The sequence below is a fragment of the Podarcis raffonei genome, chromosome 2, assembly GCF_027172205.1.
Source record: "Podarcis raffonei isolate rPodRaf1 chromosome 2, rPodRaf1.pri, whole genome shotgun sequence".
NCBI classification, from domain to species: Eukaryota; Metazoa; Chordata; class Lepidosauria; order Squamata; family Lacertidae; genus Podarcis; species Podarcis raffonei.
This window is the reverse complement of record NC_070603.1, coordinates 29,267,277-29,280,489: the sequence shown is the minus strand read 5'-3', so window position 1 is coordinate 29,280,489 and position 13,213 is coordinate 29,267,277. Positions and strand designations below refer to the sequence as shown.

The window sequence follows — 13,213 nt, the reverse complement described above, 5'->3', positions numbered from 1 at the left end:
TCCTTCCTAAAGCACAGTTGCCGCCGCCGCCGCCCCCTCCAGCTGCTGCCGCCTCGCCAACCCGTCCTTTCACTACCTCTTTTGTTAACAGAAAAGTCAATCCCTTTAATTAAAAAAAGTTAAATAAATCTATCTCTTTACTAGCACAAATATACTTTCTATACCGAATTTGCAAAGACATCGATAGGTTCTCGCGCGGCGAGGTCCAGAGATAATTTGATTTGAGGAGGAAGAGAAAATAAAAGAAACAAGAGACTTTAAAATATAACACAGATGCACATCTACATGCTTTTTGCCCTCTTCAGAAAAACAAAGTTAATGCTTTTCTTCGTACAGAAATTCCTGTGTCTCTGAGCAAGCTTTTTTTGTCCGAGGCACTGGATTTCTCAGATTTCTTTTCACGGCGCAACCCTGCACATGTTTACTCGGGAGTAAGCGCCCCGGTGCTGCCTATGGGGGTGCTGAGTAAGGCCCGCACCCGGACGAGAGAATAAGCCTTATTGAAATTATTTGTGAATAAACATGCATCGGATTATTATTGCTCGGTTACTTACTCTTCGAGCGGGAAACAAAAGCGAGGCCTGAACAAAGCAGATCGCAGGGAGCCAAGCTTAAAAACGGGCGTAAAGAAAAAGTCCGGTACTTGGGAGTGTTGCAATTGGGAAACGAGGTGGGGTTTTATATTTTTTTAAAAATGCTTTTGCAAGCAACTTTAGTTCGGGGTTTTGATTATACAAAGAAGGGGGAGAAGAAGGGCGATTTGCGTTTCGATTCAAAGGCTATCTTTAAAACATTGCCTGCGAGTCGCGGCCAACGTTTGGAAGGGGGTTCTACTTTCCTTCCTGCAACAACGTGAAGGCGCCGCGGATTTTGTTCTAAGGCTTTGTAGCTCAGACTGCTGGTACGCTTCAAAAGCAAAACGCCCCCCTTATTAATCTTTTTTAAACGGGGAACCCTCCTGCCCCCCTCTAAACTGACCACAGTTCTATGCAAGGGCATCACATTAGTTTTATTGTTGTTGTTTACAAAGTTAACAAAAAAGAGGAGGCGAAGAAATGTCCGTTTCCACGCAACCTTGCAAAACGGTGTGGGCTATCCTAGCAGCCCGATTTCAAAATTATTAAGAGATAAGCGAGGTGATACCGCTACGGGGAACCAACTCGGGTTTTCTAAAAGGATGTGTGAAGCCCTGTACCTCTTTTTTGTGGGTGCGGGCATTTTAAGTGGAGGTGTGTGTGTGTGTAAACCCCCCCCCCACATTTAGTAACTTGGGGACAATAAATTGTACACTCTTCCTCAATGAATAAAGTTCCTTTACAGCGCCAAAGTAAATACAGAGCAAAATTGCATTTTGGAGGGAGGGGCATTGCGATATAGATATATATTTTTTCATGTATGAATGAATTGTTTTCCTTTTGAGGGGGATTTCGGCTGGGTATGCGCGCGTTGAGGTTTTGAAGGAGAAATCTTCAAGGAGCATCTTGAGTTACAAGATGGGGGAGAAAGAGATGTACAAAAGTGGCAGGCAGGGGCTGGGCGAGTTGGAATGTTTTTGCCATGTGGTGGGGGAGGAAGAAGGCGACATTTCTCTCCCCCCCCCCCGTCTCCCGCTTTGGAATTAAATCTCCATTCATGCGGCAGTTAATGAGAAGGAAAACAGAAGAAGAGAACGCGTTAAAAATAATAAAAAGGGGGGGCGAGAGAAACTTCACAAATACAAACAATGAGAACAAATCGAGACAAAACAATTACTTACAGATCGCTGCTTTCCTGGGTCAAAGTTCTGTTTAACAAACCGCAGGAACAAACAAACAAAAAAAATCCACTTCACTTTAAAAAAAGGGGGGCCACTGGAGATATCCAAGTCGTGGACTGGAAAACGCCAATATTAGAATACAGGTGATTAACCCCCCCTTCTCTCTCTTCTTTCCCCGGAGCTCCTTTCTTTCTCTGTCTCTAGAAAGCGGAAACTGGAGATGGTTTTTGCATGTGTGCGCGCAAGATCACAGATCTCTTTTTTTTCCCCCACACCGCCGCCGAGGCGTTTTGAGGATTTGCTTTTTACGGCGACGGCACAGTTCTCTCTCTGGCTGCTGCTGCTGCAGTTGCTGTTGTTATTATTATTATTACGAATTTGGCATTTAGTCGCGAGTCTTCTGCTCCCACTCCGACGTCCCCCTCCCCTCCTACTTGCCCGTGTGGAGTAAATCCATTCAATTAGGGCACCAAGACGGAGCTGGAGGCTCTATAATCTCAAATTTATGGCCGGATGACGTGCCTCTCTCTCCCACAATGGAGACCAGTGACATTAAACAGAAAATTGATGAGAGAGAAGCGAAATCTAATCTCTTTCCCCCCCACTTCTTCCACGCCATTGCTGCTGCTGCTGCTACTCGCTGGCCTTTTTTTCCATGGTTTGGAGCGGCGGGGTGGGGGGCGGGGAGGGCGAGACAGGATTTTCTCGTTGGTTGCGGTGGTGGGTGTGAGAAGGGAGCGCGCTCGGGGTGGGGGGGGTGGGAGGAGGAGAGCAGTACAGTTTATAGTCTCCGGAGGCAAATATGATCCGAACCATTTATTCATTACCCTCTCGCGATCCCTGTACAATTGAGGCATGTGCTAAGGGAGAGCAAGGGGCTTGCCGGAATTTCCGAAATCGCCCCCAATCCTACTTCATGCACATCTTCTCCACTCCCTCTCACCCGCCACCTTTTTATCTCGCTGTATTTTATTTTGAATCTGCGGCTTGGGCTTTGGAGATTTACCTGACTTTTTTTTTTAGTGCAAAGTGGCATTTTCTCCCTGGCTCAAGAAATGCAATCGGAACCCCTGCTTTTTCGGATATGTGTGTGTCTGTGTGTTGGGGAGGGACTCTCTCTCTCAATGTGCCACACTTTGGGAGAGAAAGAAAATAAAGGAAATATTCATGCGCAAAATGAGAAGTTTTCTTTTGGAGCCGGCTACATTCCGCCTCTATTAGAAGACAGGCGCTATCTAGCTCGTCAACACACACATACACACACATAGGAGAGGGGGAGTGAAGGCGGAGGGAGCGAGGAAGGCGGGGGGACGACCCCAAGCAGGATCTGTTGGACTAAAGACAAAAGTAACGTCCCTGTTGCAGCTGCAACGCAGCGCGGGGGAGGGTGTGTGCGCGCGTGCGGGGGGGGGTGGAGTGAGCAGAGGAAATCCCAGCACCTCCGCGTTCCAAACCAGAAGAGGAAACCGAGATTTGCGTTCCCTGGCTCCTTCTGTGCGTGTGTTGCACAGCCTATCTGCCACACGTACTTCCACAACAGCCAGAGAAGCTCCCATTCACCGCCCCAGCAGCAGGCTCCTCTCAATTAAATCCCTCCCCCACAAGACTCGCAATTTCAGCCACAGAAGACACCCTGCAAGAGCCGGAGGGAGGCGAGGAGGAACATTGTCCAGAGCTTCGCCATTTACTTTCAAGTTTCTTTTCTGCCGTCCCTTCTTCTTCCTCTCCGCTCTCTCCCCCCCCGCCACCTCCCACATCACCGTCCTTGTCTGGAGATGAGTTTACAAACTCCGCGGCTGCTCCCAGCGCCACAGACATAACAATGGCCCGGTGGAGGAGGTGGATGAATCTAGTAGATTTTGCACTTTTTTCCTTCCAAGGGGGCGGGGGGGGGGGACACTGGGAGCTCCCAACTGGCTCCTTCCTCAGCCTCTTTTGTCTGTTCATGCCTGGAAGGTCATCGACATCAGAAGGGTTGCAGAAGCAGCCACCACAGGAACCAGCGCGGCCTCGTCACAAACTCCACCTTTCCCTCCTGTTATGTACTGAGTTGAATAGGATCCAAACTGCAGCAGTCTGATTGGTCCTAGAACAATAGGATCCAAAAGGCAGCAGTCTGATTGGTCCTAGAACAATAGGATTCAGAATGCAGCAGTCTGATTGGTCCTAGAACAATGCAGCAGTATGATTGGTTGGCAGGAACCACCCAATCATGCTCCAGATAGAAGTGAATCCACAACCTGATTGGCTTACAGTAGAATTCCGGAATTAGCCAATCATGTGCAGCCCATTGTGTAAATAATGTATATAAAGCAGATACTTTGAGGGGACTTTAATTCCTCCTCACCACTATGAGCTGAATAAAGAGCATGAAATCACTTTGCGACTCTTGAGTATATTTCACCTCCCCTGCGCCCCCTCTCTCCACACACACATGCAAGAGTTCAGTCTTGTAGCAGGGAGTACCATAGGCCTGTAATAAAGGGAAATATTTTCACCTGGTTGGTTTGAAATCCACCACTTTGTAATGAAAATGGTACCTGGACTTGTGGGTATCAATGGGTCAATATGAAGTTCCATAAACGCCAACCAGTGTTCATGCCTACTTATTTTTGAGCTGTGCTGCAGCATTCCAGTGAAACTGCTCTCAAACAAATGGATTTTGTGCGTGCTTTTAAATGTTTTCAGCACTGTTTTTAAATCAGTTACTTTATTTGTTTTGTAATGTGTTATATTAATTGTGTGGCTTTAGCTGTATCTGTTTTAATTTATGCAATGAGCCATCTTGAGTCCTGCACTGGGAGAAAGGCAAGCTATAAATAAAATAAAATAAAATAAAATTCAATACTGCAGTCACAAAGGCAGCTGGCTGCTGGGGAATATGATATTAGAGGATCGTCACCATGTGTGTGGCTGTGTCCATGTCCAATGATGCTCATTCCTTAAGGCTTCTTAGAGTATATTATAACCTAGTCTTCTGACACTGCATTGAATGAATGCCTTCCAGATGTTGCTGGACTACAGTTCCCATCATCCCTGATCATTGGCCATGCTGGCCGGGGCTGATGGGATTTGGAGTCCAACAGTATCTGATCTGGTGGACCAAACAAGTCCTCCATACATGCTCTAGATCAGGCATGTCCAAAGTCTGTTTTGGGGGCCTAATCCGGCCCACCGGTCGGTTTAATCCGGTCCCTATGGCAGTTTCTTTCCTGGGGTAACATCCTAAAAAAAACTCAACACCTTCAATCCTAAAAGACGCTCAACAACTCCAACCCTAAAAAAACTCAACAACCTTGGTTGGCCCTTTGGTGGGCCCCCATGGCCCTTCACTTCATCAAATCTGGCCCTCTTTGAAAAAAGTTTGGACACCACTGCTCTAGATAATTCCAGGGAATAGTGTTTATGCAAATGACCTTCTCTTCTAGGAAGACAAGACTGAAGTCTGGTTCTGACATTTTGTGCGTTGTTCCTCTTCCTACGTGCCTTGTTTCCTTGACCTTGTTTTGCCCTTGCCTACCTTCACACCATGCCTTCCTTGAAGGACTATGGTTAGATCCCTTGCTCTCCACCCTATCTCTTGCCTCTTCCCTACCAGAGTTGCAAGGATGAGTAAGAAATCAAATTTGGATGTCTCATTACCTGTTGCTCGGACGCCGCAGGGACTGGAACAAGACCTGGCGGTATCACTTCCTGTCCCACTGGGACCAACCGTTTATCATCTTCTCTTGTTGCTCACCTCTCAACGGTAAAGCTCGCATTCTGAGCTCATGGCACCCCTGTTGCACAGCTTGGACCTTCGCGCACAGAAGGGAATTCATGCCGGCTCGATTTCTGAAACAAGAGGTGATATGGGGCTCATTTCCCACAACCTCTCCCCATACTGAAGCCACTCACATGGAAGAGGAGACATTCTTGCCTGCCCAGGCCTGCACAAGTGGCAGGCTCCCTACCACTTGGCAGGCCCCAAATGCTCAGCAGGAGGATGTTTTTGGCTTGACAGATCTCAAGCCATACAGTCCAGATTTAATAAGAGGCTATTAATATGTTTTCCCCATATATATACACACACACACAGTGGTACCTCGGGTTAAGAACTTAATTCGTTCTGGTCCGTTCTTAACCTGAGGTACCACTTTAGTTAATAGGGCCTTCTGCTGCCACCACCGCACAATTTCTGTTCTCATCCTGAAGCAAAGTTCTTAACCCAAGGTACTATTTCTGGGTTAGCAGAGTGTGTAACCTGAAGCGTCTGTAACTCGAGGTACCACTGTATATATTTACCTGCATTTGCCCCAGTGAAATGTCTGTTGGTGACATTATCAAACTTCCCTTCCCTTCTGCAATGCCAGAGGACCTCATAGACCTCCTATGGGGGCAAAGCAGGAAGTTTCAGACTGATTCTGTGGCTGAGGCCCGGAGAGGCTGTGCTCAGCCCATGGCAGAGGACTCCACCGCTGTAAAGAGAAATGCCCCAGAGCACCTTGTCTGTGAGCTGAAGTCTTGAGCATCGTGTCCACATGGAGAAGTATGTGGGTATTTAATTGCATTCAGGTTGGGTGCAAGGTTAGTCATCTGGGGCAAGGAAGGTGTCTGGGTATTGTCCTACTCATTCCTACCTTCATATGGAGAAGGTCAATGTACCCGTTTTGCCTGCCTTTCTTTGGAAAGGTGGCCTGTTAGCTTAGGGCAAGGGGAGATTTCAAATACCTTTCTGATGTTCTTCATCATGAAGGACATCTGCTTTGTTTCCTCTCCTCCACCCCTTTCCCCCCTTTTAAAAAAGTTTTTCTGAGTTTCTGAAGACTCGCAAGCTTTTCTATGCCTCTGGGTAGTTAGGTCCGTAGTTGTAGGCTGCTTTTAGATTCGGGATGGTTCACACACTCTTACCAGGCTTAAAGGTAAAGGTAAAGGGACCCCTGACTATTAGGGCCAGTCGTGGATGACTCTGGGGTTGCGACACTCATCTCTCTTTATTGGCCAAGGGAGCCGGCGTACAGCTTCCAGGTCATGTGGCCAGCAGGACTAAGCTGCTTCTGGCGAACCAGAGCAGCGCACGGAAACGCTGTTTACCTTCCCGCTGGAGTGGGGATTCGAACCGCCGACTTTCTGATCGGCAAGACCTAGGCTCTGTGGTTTAACCCACAGCACCACCTGCACTTAATTCAGTTTAAATTGCACCAAATTGATGCTGGGTTGGGGGCAGGCAGGTTACTTAAGCAGCTTTCAGTTTTCCCACCTGGTTTTCTTGTTTAATTTAGATGTGCCCTAAATTAAACTTGAAATGCTTACCAGAGTAAAGAAACGAGCATGGATCTGACTCCTGGAGCCACACAGATATCAGGGACATCCAGGCATTCTAAGTCACCTGCTCTGGTTATCAATCTTTATTTTAGCTTTACAGAAGAGAACCTGAGAAGATATGTTGATGCAGGGACTTTACAAGGGCTCAAAAAGTACCGTAGTTGGGTGGCATGGGGTGGGGTATAGAAACTAGAAAATTTTGAAACCTTCTATAGATTATTTATAGCATTTGGCTTTAAAGTGCTCTTTTGCTTTCTGTGTTTCTAGTCGTCTTCTATAAAGATGCAGGGTAAAATTCCAACGTTGTGTTCCTCTAATCATTCCATCTGCACCCCCTGTATGCTGTTCTGGGGGTTCCTCCACGGCCAAACCAATTTTGGAGCTGCAGGAGGAGAAGAGGGAGAAAGCCCTGTTGCTCAAGCAGAAGTCCTTGTGCAGTTCTTCTGCCGATGGGGCCGGTTTGGTGAATCCTGCCTGCAGTGTTTCAAGTGTTGTCTTTGGACCAAGTCCTGGGTTCAAATCCTCGGCTGCAAAGCTCAGAGATGACAATGGGGCAATCATTGCCAGCAAACTTTTGATCCGACTGAGAATGGACAGCTCCACTGCTTTGCAAGTCAGAAAGCACCTCTGAATGTTTGTATGTCTTTCTCACAAACATGGCTAGAAACTTGCTTTTTAATTAAAAATCAAAAATTAAAAGAGTTTTAATCAATAATCAATATTATGAATCAGATGTCCTCTTGGGCCGCGCATGTGTCTGGAATACATGTAGACTTGATTAAAAGATGGTTTACCCTGTGATTGGTTTTAAATGGCTTCCCTAATTTAGCTGACGTGTAGATTAATTTTTTAAGGTCAGTTTCCATGCTGGACAAAGGTCATTGTTAGTAAAGGGCATAAATTTAAATACTTTAACATGAGCAAATGCATCTTGTCCTTTCCATTACAAAAATAAATAAGTGCCAACAACCACAAGAATGCAAGGAACTAGGGTTGCCAGGAAACTTCTACTTTTAAACTGACTGAGGGCGTGGATTGGAGTTTAGGGTGTATTTTAGGCCTCTGTTTGAAATTGCCAGATAATTGAAATGGGATCTCTGCCCCATAAGCCTGAAAGGACGGAAGTCATTGCAGAGGGCCTGAGACCTTTTCCATACTCTGTGCTTCCATTTCTACTATGCTGCTCCTGGTGTAATCATGACTTTCTGACCCCTGGATGGAATGCAGGGGCTTAAAAGCCACCAGGCACAAATCCAGCAAGAATCGGGTCCTCCCTGCTCCCCTCGCTCCTGCCCACCTGAGGTATTCTCTCTGTACTAGTTTTGGAATGATGAGGGTGGCAGGAACTAGCTGGCTATAGCTGTGACAGTGTCAGCAGCATGGAAACCCAATGTGGGTCTTTTTCTTAATTTTAATTTTATTTAACATAATTGTTACAAAATATAAGCAAAACACTGCAAATACATACTCACATATACACCTCAAATAAGCATATATACATGAAAAAAGAACAAAAGAGGGGAAAAAGAAAAGTAAAAAGAAGATAAAATAAAGAGAAAAGAAGAAGAAAAGTTGGAAGAATTTCTTCCAAATTTATTCTACAAATATCTTAATATGAAAATAATAATAAAATTTCATTGATTGACTTCCACCGCTTACACTGCACTTCCTATATACATTTTAAGCAAGATTGTATCTGTTATTCTGTATTTTTCCCATACAATCTCACACAAATATTCTAATCAATAAGTTTTCTAAATCTTTCATAAATCTATTCTAAACACAACCAATACCTTAATCCTTGTCTAAATAAATAATCATTTAGACATTTCCATTGTTTCTGGATTATTATTTTTTTCTTTTGTCTTATCAAATCAGTCAACTTTGCTAATTCCAAGTATTCGCATAATTTATTCAACCATTCTTCTTTGGTTGGAACATAATTTCCTTTCCAATTACCCAATGTGGGTCTTGAATGGGGGAACCTAAGAAATGGTAAGTGTGAATCTAGCCGTTGGCGTATCAGCTAGTTCCGGCCAAAAGAGAACTTCAGGGAAACCAACCACACCAGCCAAGAAAACCTTCCCGTACTAGGGGAGGGGAACCAGTGGTCCTCCAGATATTGCTCAACTACAACTCCCATCAGAATGACCATTGTCCATGCTTGCTGGAGCTGATGGGAGTTGAAGTCTAACAACATCTGGCAGGTTACAGGTTCCCTCTCCTTTGCTGTAACATTTAATCTAGGAACTCAAGTGGCTGTCTTTTTTTGGATTCCTGTCCTGTTGACATTCTAGGTCAGGGGTCTGCAACCTTTAAGACAAAAAGAGCCACTTGGACCCGTTTCCGAAGGAAAAAAAACTGGGAGCCGCAAAACCATTGCGACATTTAAAACAAATATAACACTGCATATATTGTTTCTTACCTTAATGTCCGATCTGACAGCGGGCGGGAAGGTGACGTCGGGACGGTGCGTGACTAACACACGCACCACCCCCATGCGACGTCACAGCCAGTACAGTGCCCGCCACAGTGGGGAGTGTCGGGGCGCACAATGCGCCTCCTCCCCTCGCTAGTATCCGCCCCGGAGCCGCGGGTTGCAGACCCCTGTTCTAGGTGCACCAGGTGGCTGCAGCAGAAAGGGTGTACTTGGTGGTGACACTCAGCTGTGGAACACCCTCCCTGGGGATCTTGCCAGTCACTTACCTTGATACCATTTTGGTTCAAGGGAAATACCTTTTACCCCCTCTCCCTTCCAGAGGCTTTTTAATCCTTTCTACATTGCTTTTGTGCTGCTCATTTGTTTGTAATTCTGCTGACTGTTCATTTATCCTTGTTCTTCTTTTAATGTTTGTGTTTTCATTTCCTTTACTGTAAATTTTAACTTTTCATTAGGCATCCTGCTGGCTCTGGGAATCTGTTGAAGGTCAGGGTATAAACTTAGCAACCAACCAAATAATCGAATACCGTATTTTCGTCCCATAGGACGCTCTGTCCCATAGGACGCACCTAGTTTTTTTGGGGGGGGGGGAAATAAAGGAATTTCCCCCCCTTTATTTCCCCCCCAAAAACCAGGTCGGGGAACAGCGGTATGGCGGCGCTCCGCCTCCCTGCTGTCCCCCGAGCTTGTGGGGCTGGCCGATGTCTGCCCGGCGCGAGGTGCGCTCTGCTCCAGGGCGCCCCACGCGCGGGTGGCAGGCTGCTTTCCGCAGCGTGGGGAGCCCTGCGGGAACTCCCGCGGGCTCCCCAGGCTTGCTGATAGCTTCCTGAAGCCTGGAGAGCGAGAGGGGTCGGTGCACACCGACCCTTCTCGCTCTCCAAGCTTTAGCGAAAGCCTGTATTTGCCCCATAGGACACACACAGATTTCCCCTTCATTTTTGGAGGGGGAAAGGTGCGTCCTATAGGGCGAAAAATACGGTACCTTTATTCCACCCATAGCAAGTTGGAAAAGTAAATTCCTTCCTTCCTTCTTAACAATTTGACTTTATTAACAGTATTTTTTTGTTTCAATATTTCAATATTTGTAAACAACGACATGTAACTACGGTAAGTGAGCCTTTCTTAGAAAGGTGTCTTGGAACTAAGTTTAAGGAAAGAAATATAGAACTGCTGGCAGGCAACAGAAGCTGGGCAGATGGGAAAAGGTGTGTGCAGTTGTGAAAAGGATGGCCAAGCAAAGTTGGGGGAAAACCCTCTCAAGGATTCAGAGGAAGAGGAAGCGATGGTGTGCCTTCATGGTGGCGCCAGCACTGGCCACTAAGCTGCAGAACATGGCCAGGCCCTTCCCCTCCCACCATTATTTCAGAATCTGAATTGCGGAAGTAGAACACGCATGCTTCGCACTAAGTTTATACAATTAAATGTGCCCAATTTGCATGGTGCATTCCGGTTACAGAATTTGCATTTTGTGGTTGTATTTGATTTATGTGTGTGTGTTAGCAAAAGCACACAGCCCTGTGGTAACAACTGAGTGATCTCTAGGCAATGATAAGTAGGTATAAACCTGTTTGTGCATTAAGGTGAAATCCTTGTTTTTTCACTGAGCTGAAGCCCTGCAGGTATAGCAGGTTGAAACTCTGTCATCAAACTGAATAGAAACCCATCCTGCATGTATAGTTTTTAGGCTGAGAAGGATGAACACCCAAGGAGTTTAAGCAATGGTATTTTGGCACACAGACCTTATACAAACCCCTCCCAATTTTTGATAGAAGCTTAATAATAATAATAATAATAATATTTATACCCCACCCATCTGGCTGGATTTCCCTAGGCACTCTGGGCAGCTTACAGAATATCTAAAAATATCAAGCATTGAAAACCTCCTGATACAGGGCTGCCTTCATATGTCTTCTAAAAGTTGTGTAGTTCTTTATCTCCTTGACATCTGAAGGGCATTCCACAGGGACGACGCCACTACCAAGAAGGTCCTCTGCCTGGTTCCCTGTAACTTCACTTCTCTCAGTGAAGGAACCAGCAGAAGGCCCTCAGAGCTGGACCTAAGCGATGGAGCTGGAGACGCTCCTTCAGGTATACTGGGCGGTGGCCGTTTAGGGCTTTAAAGATCATCACCAACACTTTGAATTGTGCTCGGAAACGTACTGGGAGCCAGTGAAGATACTTTAAGCCTGGTGTTATATGGTCCCAGCAGCCACTCCCGGTCACCAGTCTAGCTGTCACATTCTGGATCAGCTGTAGTTTCCAAGTCTCCTTGGAAGGTAGCCCCACGTAGAGCACATTACAGTAGTCCAAGCGGGAGAAAACCAAGGTATGCACCACTTTGGTGAGACAGTCTGTGGACAGGTAGGGCCTCATCCTGTGTACCAGATCTTCTGCAAACTTTTGATTTTTTGGCTGCATATATTATTCCCACCCGCCCCCCACCCCACATTCACATCACTGGAAATTTGCTATCTGGCAAGGAATTTGATTTCCAGAAGTACATTAGAATTCACGGAAGAGTAATTGTTAGAGGCAAGGTTACTACGCCCTGCAAAGCACTCCATCACCATCACTGTCCAATGCTGAACCTAGTCTTCCCACATCCATCTCAATCCAGTCTGGGTCTCCTTCAGTATCCAGCCTCGTCAGAATACTGGAATTCTGCAAAAACCAGAGCACTGCAAGCAGACAGAACTTCCGTTTGGAGGCTTTAGGCAAGCCACACTCCCACTGCTTCAGTTCCCCCATCTGTAAAACTAGGAAAAATAAAGACCTACTTCAAAGGGTATTTTGAGGAGAAATGATAAGAAAGATTGAAATGCCCTTGATGCGCTGCAGGACTTACTTCTGGGTAAGCAAGCCTAGGAGTGTGCTATAAAATTGGCTGCGATCCTGAAGAAAGGCTATACGCCCTAACAGACTAAGGTGGCAGTAAAAATGCCACTGCCTAAACCCTGTTAGCTTGAGCAAGCCAGGACTGAAGGTGTGCAGGCAGATTTTGAACACACATTCTGCCACTGACACAAACAGTAGGGAAAATGTTGTCCAGTTAGTTTGCTTTTAGTTCAGCTGCTTAGAGCATGGTGGTGATAATGCCAAGGTTGCAGGTTTGATCCCCGTATGGGACAGCTGACTATCCCTGCATTGCGGGGTTGGGGGTTGGACTAGATGATCCTCAGGGTCCCTTCCGACTCTACAATTCTACGATGCACTCTTTTCATGGTAATGAGGGGGCAGCGGCTTCTGGTCTGGCAGATCCAACACCCTCATCCACCCCACCCCAACATGCCCCAGGAGCACACCCTGTTTCTGGACATGCTCCCCCTTGGAGCAGCGGTTCTCAACCTGTGGGTCCCCAGATGTTGTTGGACTACAACTCCCATCATCCCTGACCACTGGTCATGCTGGCTAGGAATGATGGGAGTTGTAGTCCAACAACATCTGGGGACCCACAGGCTGAGAAACTCCACCTTGGAGCATCTTCAGTTACAGAGTGACTTCAGTGGGGCTTTCAGGTGCCACAATACTTCTGCCCATGGGCTCCCATTCTGCCCTTGATCTTGCTCTCACCTGGAGAGAGGGTCTGCAGCCATCCCACAGCCTCTCAGTTGCCTGCCCAGTTGATCGCAGGATTGCTTCCTTAAGCAGTGCATTTACTTCAAAGCATGCTGCATGAGAACATCAAAGGGGCTTGCTTCCATGTTTATGTGTCT

At 46.5% G+C, this 13,213-nt stretch overlaps 1 protein-coding gene across 2 annotated transcripts in view; it reads right to left on the bottom strand.

Annotated features, from left to right (window-relative positions):
- The window catches only part of BAHCC1 (BAH domain and coiled-coil containing 1), a 128,767-nt gene extending 115,554 nt beyond the window's left edge, over positions 1-13,213 (bottom strand). Inside the window, exons 1-2 of one of the 2 annotated variants that reach the window (XM_053375477.1) lie at positions 13,071-13,213; positions 5,399-5,590 (exon numbers count right to left, since the gene is read on the bottom strand). The gene's annotated coding sequence lies outside the window, so the exon portion shown is untranslated. Of the gene's footprint in view, positions 1-1,756; positions 2,405-5,398; positions 5,591-13,070 lie in introns of those variants that run through there. The other variant, XM_053375476.1, reaches the window with a different exon arrangement.